Raw genomic sequence first — 9,437 nt, 5'->3', positions numbered from 1 at the left:
AAGAGTGGATAGCTTTCAGAGGCTTGGGGTTCAGCACCACATTTTCTCATATAGGCAAGAAAACATAAAAACATCAGGTTTGATGAAAATGCTTGGGAAATTCAAAAACTTCTAAACAAGAAATGGAAACTGCACAAGGTTTAACAAAAGGATAACTTGTCTGTATCCAAAAAAACAACATTTAACTCTCAAAAGTAAAGTATAAGCAAAGCTTAGAGAGATGCAAGATGCTTGGCTCAGTAAGAAGGCAGATGAGATTCAATTATATGCCTACAGTAACAATACAAAGCACTTCTATGATGCCCTGAAGAGTATTTATGGGCCAAAGACTGATGCATCTCAACCACTCAGCAGTGATGGAACTGTTGTGTTTGTCCTACGTTTTCAAAGAGGACCATGAAATCAGGAAAATGATGATATGACTTGCAGTTGACTTTGATTTGAGTGACGGAGGGCTGTGCAAGTTCACCAGCCTCACTTTCTCCTGCAGAGCCATCTGGGTCCAGAGACCTGATACTCATCAGGATGACTGGAGATGACCCAGGATTCAATGGGAGACCCTTTTAGGCTCAGGCGTTTTCACATACTCACTTAGAGTGAGGTAATGACCATTCAGTGACTAGGCCTCTTTAAGAAATGAGTCAAGGGATGACCCCTTTAAAAAGAAAAAAAAGAAAAACAATCAGGCAGGGAGGGGGAGACCCTCAGGGTTGCTATTCCAAAGAGAAACAGTTACCATTGGCATTCACTCTAAGACAGGAGAGCCCAAAATACAGCCATTAAGAGGAGCTTGGGCAGGGACCTATTGTGGTCCAACCTAAGAGCTTCAGAGTGAACTGGGTTTAAGGTTTTGTGAAAGGAAGGAAGGAAGGAAGGAAGGAAGGAAGGAAAGAAGGAAGGAAGGAAGAAATAAAAAAGAAAGGTGGAGCTGTAGTGATCAATGAAAAGGACAAGTTCTGAAGACAAGAGCTGAAAACTTCCAAAGTGTTCTCAACAGACCATCATCAACCAATGCTCAAGCCATTAACAACATTCCTCAGGTTGCAGTCAATCTCTCTCTACCCAAATTTCTAATTGAAGAAGAGGCATTGGATGCCATCAGGCCCCTGTCAAGTGACAAAGCACCTGATAATGATTCCATCCAAGCAGAGATCTACAAGGCAGGAGGTCTACTGCTCATACTGCTATCTGCTATCATACTGCTGACTGCAATCTGCCTTTTTCTGTGGCAAGAGATATCTCTATTGTCCATCTTACAAAGGAAAAGGAAACAGGCTTCCCTGTGACAACCACAAGTGGGATCTCTCTCTTAGTCATTGTTGACAAGATTCTTGCCAGAGTCCTCCTTAATTAACTTATCCTTTACCTGGAAGATTGTCATCTGCTTGAGAGCCGGTGTGGCCTCAGAAAAGGCTAAGAAATGGTCAATACGGTGCTTGATATTCAATAACCCCAGAAGAAACATGCATAGTAGAAAAGAAATCTGTGCACAGTGTTCATCAATTTTACCATGACTTTTGATACTGTTAATTGTGAGGCCTTGTAGAAAATCATGGCTAATTTAATTGCCCAGAGAAGTTCACTAGTATTGCATGCCAGGTTCATGATGGCATATTCACATGTGTTCTTACTGAAGGATAATGCTTTTCCAGTCACCAATGCAGTGAAGGTGGGCTGTGTGCTTGTTCCTATACCTTTTAGCATGCTGTTTTCTACAATGTTGTCAAATGCTTTCAGTGAGAAGGAAAAGGATGTCGATATGAACTACCATATTGATACCAAATTATTTAACTCGAAAAGGTGTAATGGCAGGCAAAATGAGACCTTTCACTGTTTTTTTTTCCTTTTGGAGTGCTTCTCAGTCTTAAGGCAACCAAGTGTGTTTGACTGAGCCTTGCCTTTGATTGAATCAAGAATCTTTGATGACCTGCTGAAGTCACAAGAAAGCCTAAGTCACATGAGTTTGAGACATATGGTTGTGATTCTCTCAGATCTTGAAGAAGAGTATATATATATATATATATATATATATATATATATATATATATATATATATATATATATATATATATATATTCTGAGGTTAGCATTTTGCTTTGGGGCTCACTCATTCAGAGAGTGTTTGTGTGATTTGGACTAGATGAGACTCTGCCTAGCCATTAAGGATTCCACTGGCTTTGAAAACCCAGATGTTGGGAGTTCTTTCTCTGGTAACTCTGTATATATTGTTATGGACAAACATTTAGAAGCTTTGTCTGCTGATTTGTGATATTTGCTCTGTTTATATAATTTCAGATTGAAATTTCTATTTGTGTTTTCTCTGAAGTTCAGGGTGCTGATTTTTCCCTCTGAACGAAGTGAATGATATATATATATATATATATATATATATATATATATATATATATATATATATATATATATATATAACATACATGTTTAATTAAAATTGTAAACCTCTTAAAGTAGCTTTCCTTGGTCTTATACCTCCGCAGCACCTGCAAGCAACACTGTTTTTTTGAGATGTTTTATTTTCAGTTTACAACACTGAGTTCCACATGTTTTTGAGTTTCAAATTTTCTTCCCCTCCCACCCCTCCCCTCACCCCCAAAATGGCAAGAAATTCTATATATGTTCTACATATATCTTTGCATTAAACTTATTTACACAATAGTCAAGTTGTGAAGAAGAATTATGACCAATGGAATGAATCATGAGAAAGAAGAGACAAAACCAAAAAAGAAGAGAAAAAAATAGAGCAAATAGTTTGCCTCAATCTGCATTCGGACTCCATATTTCTTTCTCTGGATGTAGATAACTCTTTCCATCATGAGTGTTTGGAGCTGTCTTTGAACATCGTATTGCTGAGAAGAGCCAAGTCTAACAAAGTTAGTCATCACAGAAGCAATATGTCTGTGGTTGTGTACAAGGTTCTCCTGGTTCTGCTCCTCTCACTCAGCATCGTATCATGTAGTTCTTTCCAGGTTATTATGACATCTGTATCTTCACCATGTCTTATACCACAACAGTATTCCATTACATTCATATAGCACAACTTGTTCAGCCATTCCCCAATTGATGGGCCTCCCCTTGATTTCCAATTCTTTTCTACCACAAGAAGAGCTGCTATAAATATTTTTGTACATATAGGTCCCTTACACAATTGAGTGATCTCCTTGGGATACAGCCCTAGTAGTAGTATTGCTGGGTCAAATGGTATGGACATTTTTATAGCCTTTTGGGCATAGTTCCAAATTATTCTCCAGAATGGCTGGATCCATTCACAATGCTACCAACAATATAACAGTGTTCCAATTTTCCCACATCCTTTCCAGAATTTATTGTTTTTCTGTTTTCTCGTGTTAGCCAATCTGACAGGAGAGATGTGGTACCTAACAGCTGTTTTGATTTGAATTTCTCTAATCAATAGTGATTTAGAGCCTTTTTATATGCCTATAGATGTCTTTAATTTCTTCTTCTGAAAGCTGTCTGTTCATATCCTTTGACCATTTCTCAGTTGGGGAATGACTTGTATTCCTACACATTTGGCTCAGTTCCCTGTATATTCTAGATATGAGGCCTTTATCAGAGACAATGGTTGTAAAGATTTTCTCCCAATTTTCTGTATCCCTCCTAATCTTTGTTGCATTGGAGTTTTTTTATACAAAACCTTTTCAATTTAACATAACCAAAATTATCCATTTTGCATTTTGTGATGCTCTCTATGTCTTGTTGTGTCATGATTTCCTTGCTTTCCCATAAATCTGATAGGTAAACTATTCCTTGCTCTCTCAAATTGCTTATAGTATCAGCCTTTATTCCTAAATCAGGAACCTATTCCAACCTTATTTTGGTATATGGTGTTAGATATTAGTCTATGCCCAGTTTCTGCCATAACATTTTCCAATTTTCCCAGAAGTTTTTGTGAAATAGTGAATTCTTAGCCCAGAAGCCAGATTCTTTGGGTTTATCAAAGAGTAGATGGCTATAGTCATTGACTACTGCATCTTGTGTACCTAACCTATTCCACTGATCCACCACTCTGTTTCTTGGGCAGTAAGAAGTAGTTCTGATGACTGCTGCTTTATAGTACAGTTTAATATCTGATATGGCTAGGCCATCTTCCCTACCATCTTTTTCAATAATTCCCTCGATATTCTGGCCTTTTTTTCTTCCAGATGAATTTTGCTATTATTTTATCCAGCTCTGTGAAATATTCTTTTGGTAGTTGGATTGGTATCGCATTGAATAAGTAAATTAATATAGGTAAAATTGTCATTTTTATTATATTAGCTTGGCCTAAGCATGAGCAACTGATGATTTTCCCTTTATTTAGATATGACTTTATTTGCATGAAAAGAGTTCATATAGGCCCTGAGTTTCTCTTGGCAGATAGACTTCCAAATATTTCATCGTGTCTACAGTAACTTTAAATAGAACTTCTTAAAAAAATTAAAAAAAGAGAAAAAAAAGAATATCCTCAAAAAAATAGAATTTCTCTTTCTATCTCTTACTGTTGGGCTTTGTTAGTAATATGTAGGAATGCTGAGGAGTTAGGTGGGTTTATTTGATATCCTGCAAATTTACTAAAGCTGTTTATTATTTCAAGCAATTTTATACTTAATTCTCTAGGATTCTCTAAGTAAATTGTCATATTATCTGCAAAAAGTGATAATTTAGTTTTTTCTTTGCCTCTTCTAATTCCTTCGATTTCTTTTTCTTCTCTTATTGCTAATGCTAGCATTTCCAGTACCAAATTGAATAATAGGGGTGATAATAGACATCCTTGTTCCACCCTGATCTTATTGGGAATGCGTCTAACTTATGCTCATTATATATAATGCTTGCTGATGTTTTAAGTTATATGCTATTTATAATTTTAAGGAAGACTATGTTTATTCCTATGCCTTCTAGTATTTTAATAGGAATGGGTGTTGTATTTTGTTGAAAGCTTTTTCTGTATCAATTGAGAGGATCATATGGTTTCTGCTAGTTTTCTGGTTGATATGATCAATTTTGCTGATAGTTTTCCTAATATTAAACCAGCCTTGTACTTCTGGAATAAATCCCACTTGCTTATAATGTATTATTCTTGTGACAAGTTGCTGCAACATTTTTGTTAATATTTTATTTAAAATTTTTGCATCAATATTCATTAGGGAAATTGGTCTATAATATTCTTTCTCTATTTTGATTCTTCCTGGTTTGGGTATTAGTACCATATTTGTGTCATAATAAGAATTTGGTAGGACTCCTTCTTCACTTATTTTCCCAAACAATCTATAAAGTGTGGGAATTCATTGTTCTTTAAATGTTTGATAGAATTCACATGTAAAACCATCTGGCCCTGTAGATTTTTTCCTAGGAATTTCATTGATGTCTTGTTCAATCTCTTTTTGTGTGATGGAGTTATTTAGGCATTTTATTTCCTCTTCTGTTAACCTGGGCTATTTATATTTTTGTAAATATTCATCCATTTCCCTGAGGTTGTCAAATTTATGGGCATACAATTGGGAAAAATAATTCTTAATTATTATTTTAATTTCCTCTTCATTGCAGGTGAGTTCACCCGTTTCATTTCTGATTCTGGTAATTTGGTTTTCTTGTTTCCTTTTTTTTTAAAACAAATTGACCAAAGTTTATCAATTTTATTGTTTTTTTTTCATAAAACCAGTTGTTAGTTGTATTTATTAGTTTAATAGCTTTCTTGATTTCAATTTTATTAATCTCTCCTTTGGTTTTCATTATTTCTAATTTGGTATTTAATTGGGCCTTTTCAATTTGTTATTTTTCTAGCTTTTTCAGTTGCATGCCTAATTCATTGATCTCCTTTTTATCTATTACATTCATGTAATCATTTAGAGATATAAAAGTTCCCCTAAGAATTGCTTTCACTGCATCCCATAAATTGTGGTATGTTGTATCATTATTGCCATTCTCTTGAATGAAGTTATTTATTGTTTCTATGATTTCTTCTTTGGCCAACTCATTCTTTAGTATTAGATTATTTAGTTTCCCATTAATTTTTAGTTTATTCATGGTCCTTTATTAGAAATAATTTTTATTGCATCATGATCTGAAAATGATGAATTGAGTATTTCTGTCTTTCTGCACTGGATTTGAGGATTTTATGCCCTAGTAGACAGTCAGTTTTTGACTATGTGCCATGTACTGCTAAGAAAAAGGATATTCCTTTTTATCCCCATTCAGTTTTCTCCAGAGGTCTATCATATCTACCTTTTCTAAAATTCTATTCACCTCCTTAACTTATTTCTTGTTTATTTTGAGGTTAGATTTATCAAGTTTAGAGAGGGGGAGTTTGAGGCCCCCAGTAGTATACCTTTGCTGTCTATTTCTTCCTGTAACTCCCTTAACTTCTCTTCTAATAATTTGTATGCTTGCTGCATATATGTTAAATAGTGATATTGTTTCATTGTCTATGGTGCCTTTTAACATTATATAGTGTCCTTCCTTATCTCTTTTAATTAGATCTATCCTTCCTTTTGCTTTGTCTGAGATTAGGAGTGCTACCCCTGCTTTTTTTTCTTTAGCTGGTTCACAATATATTCTATTCCAGCTTTTTACCTTAACCCTGTTCGTATTGCCCTGTTTCAAATTTGTTTCTTGTAAACAACATATCGTAGGATTATGTTTTTGATCGATTTTGCTGTCAGCCTCCATTTTATGGGAGAGTTCATTCCATTCACATTCACAGTTATGATTACTGTCTGTGTTGTTTTCTCCATCCTATTTCCGTCCCTATTTATGCTTTTATTTCTCCCTTCTCTCTTCCACTCCTCAAAAGAGTTTTGGTTTTGACCACCACCTTCCTCAGTTTACCTTCCCTCCTGATTTCTTTCCCCTTTCCTCTCTTATTGCCTGTAGGACAAATCTGATTTCTGTACTTATTAGAGTATGTTATTCCATTCTTGAACCAAATCCAATGAAAGTAAAGCTCAAATACTGCTCTTATCCCTTCCTTCTTTCCTCTACTACAATATGCCTTTGTGCCTCTTCAGGTGATGCAATTTACCTTTTTTTACTACCACCTTCCCTCTTCTTCCAGAACCTTCCCTTTACTTCTCTTAATTACGATTTTTATCATTATATCACTTATTTTATACTGACACCTACAGTCTATGTCTAACCCTTTTGATTGTCCATAATAACTGTACTATTCTCAAGACTAACATATATGTATATATATGTATATGATATATAAAACAATGTATTCCTATATAAGGATGTAAACAATTTGACCTTATAGATTAACAAGGTTTTCCCCTCTGCCTCTGTTTGTCTTTCTATGTCTCTCTTGAGTCTTGTATTTAAAGATCCAATTTTCCATTGAGCTCTGGCCTTTTCCTCAAGAAGGTCTGGAATTCCCTTATTTAGTAGAATGTCCATCTCCTTGCCTGAAAAATTATGCTCAATTTTGCTGGGTAGTTGATCCTTGGTTATAGTCTAATTTCCTTTTCCTTTGGTATATCATATTCCAATTTCTCCTGTCTTTTAAGGTAGAAACTGCATGATCCTGCATGATCCTGCTTGTAGTTTGACAATTTGAATTGTTTCTTTCTGGCTGCTTGCAGTATTTTCTCTTTTACCTGATAATTATGGAATTTGTCTATAATATTTCTTGGAGTTTTCAATTTGGTATATCTTTCAAGGGGTGATCAGTGGAATAATGTGATGATTATTTTCCACTCTGGTTGTAGGACCTTGGGGCAGCTGTCTTTGATGAGCTCTGGGAAGATACTGTCAAGGCTCTTTTTTTCATCATGACTTTCAGGTAGACCAATGATTCTTAGATTGTCTGTCATGGGTCTCTTTTCCAGGCCAATTGTTTTTCCAATCAGATATTTCAAGTTTCCTTCTACTTTTTCATTCTTTATATTTTGTTTGACTGATTTTTGATGCCTCATGGCGTCATTAGCTTCTACTTGCTCAATTCTAATTTTTAATGAATTGTTATCTTCATTTTGCTTCTGAGGCTCTTTTTTCATTTGGTTAATTTTACTTTTCAGGGCATCATTCTCTCTAATTAGATTCTGAATCTCCTTAGCCATTTTGCCAATTTTACTTTTTAAAGATTTTTTCTCATAAGTGATTTTTTTCCATTTTTTTTTCTTTTTTCCTCTCTAATTTGTTTTTTAAAATCCTCCTTGAGTTCTTCTAGGGATGCTTTTTTGGGCTTGAGACCAGGTCATACTCCCTTTTAAGGTTTCATATTTGGGTATAGTGTCAATTCTGTCCTCTTTTGAATTGGTTTTTTGATCTTCCATGTCTCCATAAAAAGAATCAATGGTCCTCTATTTTCTCGAGTGCTTCTTCATGTTGGTTAACTTTTTCAGGGCTTAAAATTGGAATTCTACTTCTTGGGCTTGGGGGACTCTGTCCTAGGCTTCTTCTTCTAGGAATTGTGGGCCTAGTTACTGGCTTTGTGAGCTATGGCCTCTCGTTGTGTGAGGTGTGGGGGAGGGGTGGTCTGGCTGCTGGAAGTCTCTTCCCCTAGTGCTGCTCTAGAGCATTGTGGTCTCAACTGTTGTCTGTGCTCATGTCTTCCACTTCCCCTGGCTGTGTGAAGGCACCTCTGGGCTCCTGGTGTTGACCCTTGCTAGCTCCACCCCCTGTGGCTTAGGAACTCCAGCTGTTTGACTACTGATGCCCAATTCTGTCTCCTCTATTTCAGGGTTTCTCCCAAGGGAGTTTTATCTGGGTGAGGAAGGGAGGGATGAGGGCTATTTTACCTGGTCATCATGGCTCCCGGAAGTTCAAGAAAGTGAGTTTCAAACCTTTAGGCTATAGGCTCCAAGCCTCAGGAGTAGTTGTTCTTGTGGCCACAGGTGCTGCATTGCTGTCTCCCGTAGCTCTGACAGACTTCCATCCTGGGCTAGGAGGCCTAGGGATCACCACCAGTTTCACTCTCCCAGGTTTCTGCCAGCCTGGATCACTGGCTGAGTTACACAGCTGCTTCAGCTTTGGTGTGGTCTGGTGCAGCTCTGCATGCTGGGTGCTCTCCTAGCTTACAGATCCATCCTGTTGACCCTGCAGATTCTCCTGGCTTGGAAATTTGCCACATTCAATCTACTAGTGGCTTCTAATTCTCTCTAATCTGCTCAGATTCACTTATTTAGAGGTATCTCATAAAATTTGTGAAACAGCTCAGGTAAGATGCTGTTTTCGTGCAGCCACATTAGCTCCCTGCAAACAACATTGTTGTTACAAAAGTCTACAAGCCCAGTCCAGGTGGAGGGAGAGATGGGAAGCAATTTTTTTCATTGTTCACAGATGATTATGAACTCAATGCAGCCTCTGAAACCAAGATGCAACAGAATATAGGTGAATTCTCTGCCACATGTGCTAATTTTAGCCTGACAATCAACATTAAGCAAATATGGGTCCTCCAGCAGACAGCACAGCACTATTCATACATG

The sequence above is a fragment of the Trichosurus vulpecula genome, chromosome 7 (genome assembly GCF_011100635.1).
Source record: "Trichosurus vulpecula isolate mTriVul1 chromosome 7, mTriVul1.pri, whole genome shotgun sequence".
Classification (NCBI taxonomy): Eukaryota; Metazoa; Chordata; class Mammalia; order Diprotodontia; family Phalangeridae; genus Trichosurus; species Trichosurus vulpecula.
Note: the sequence above shows the minus strand (reverse complement) of the source record.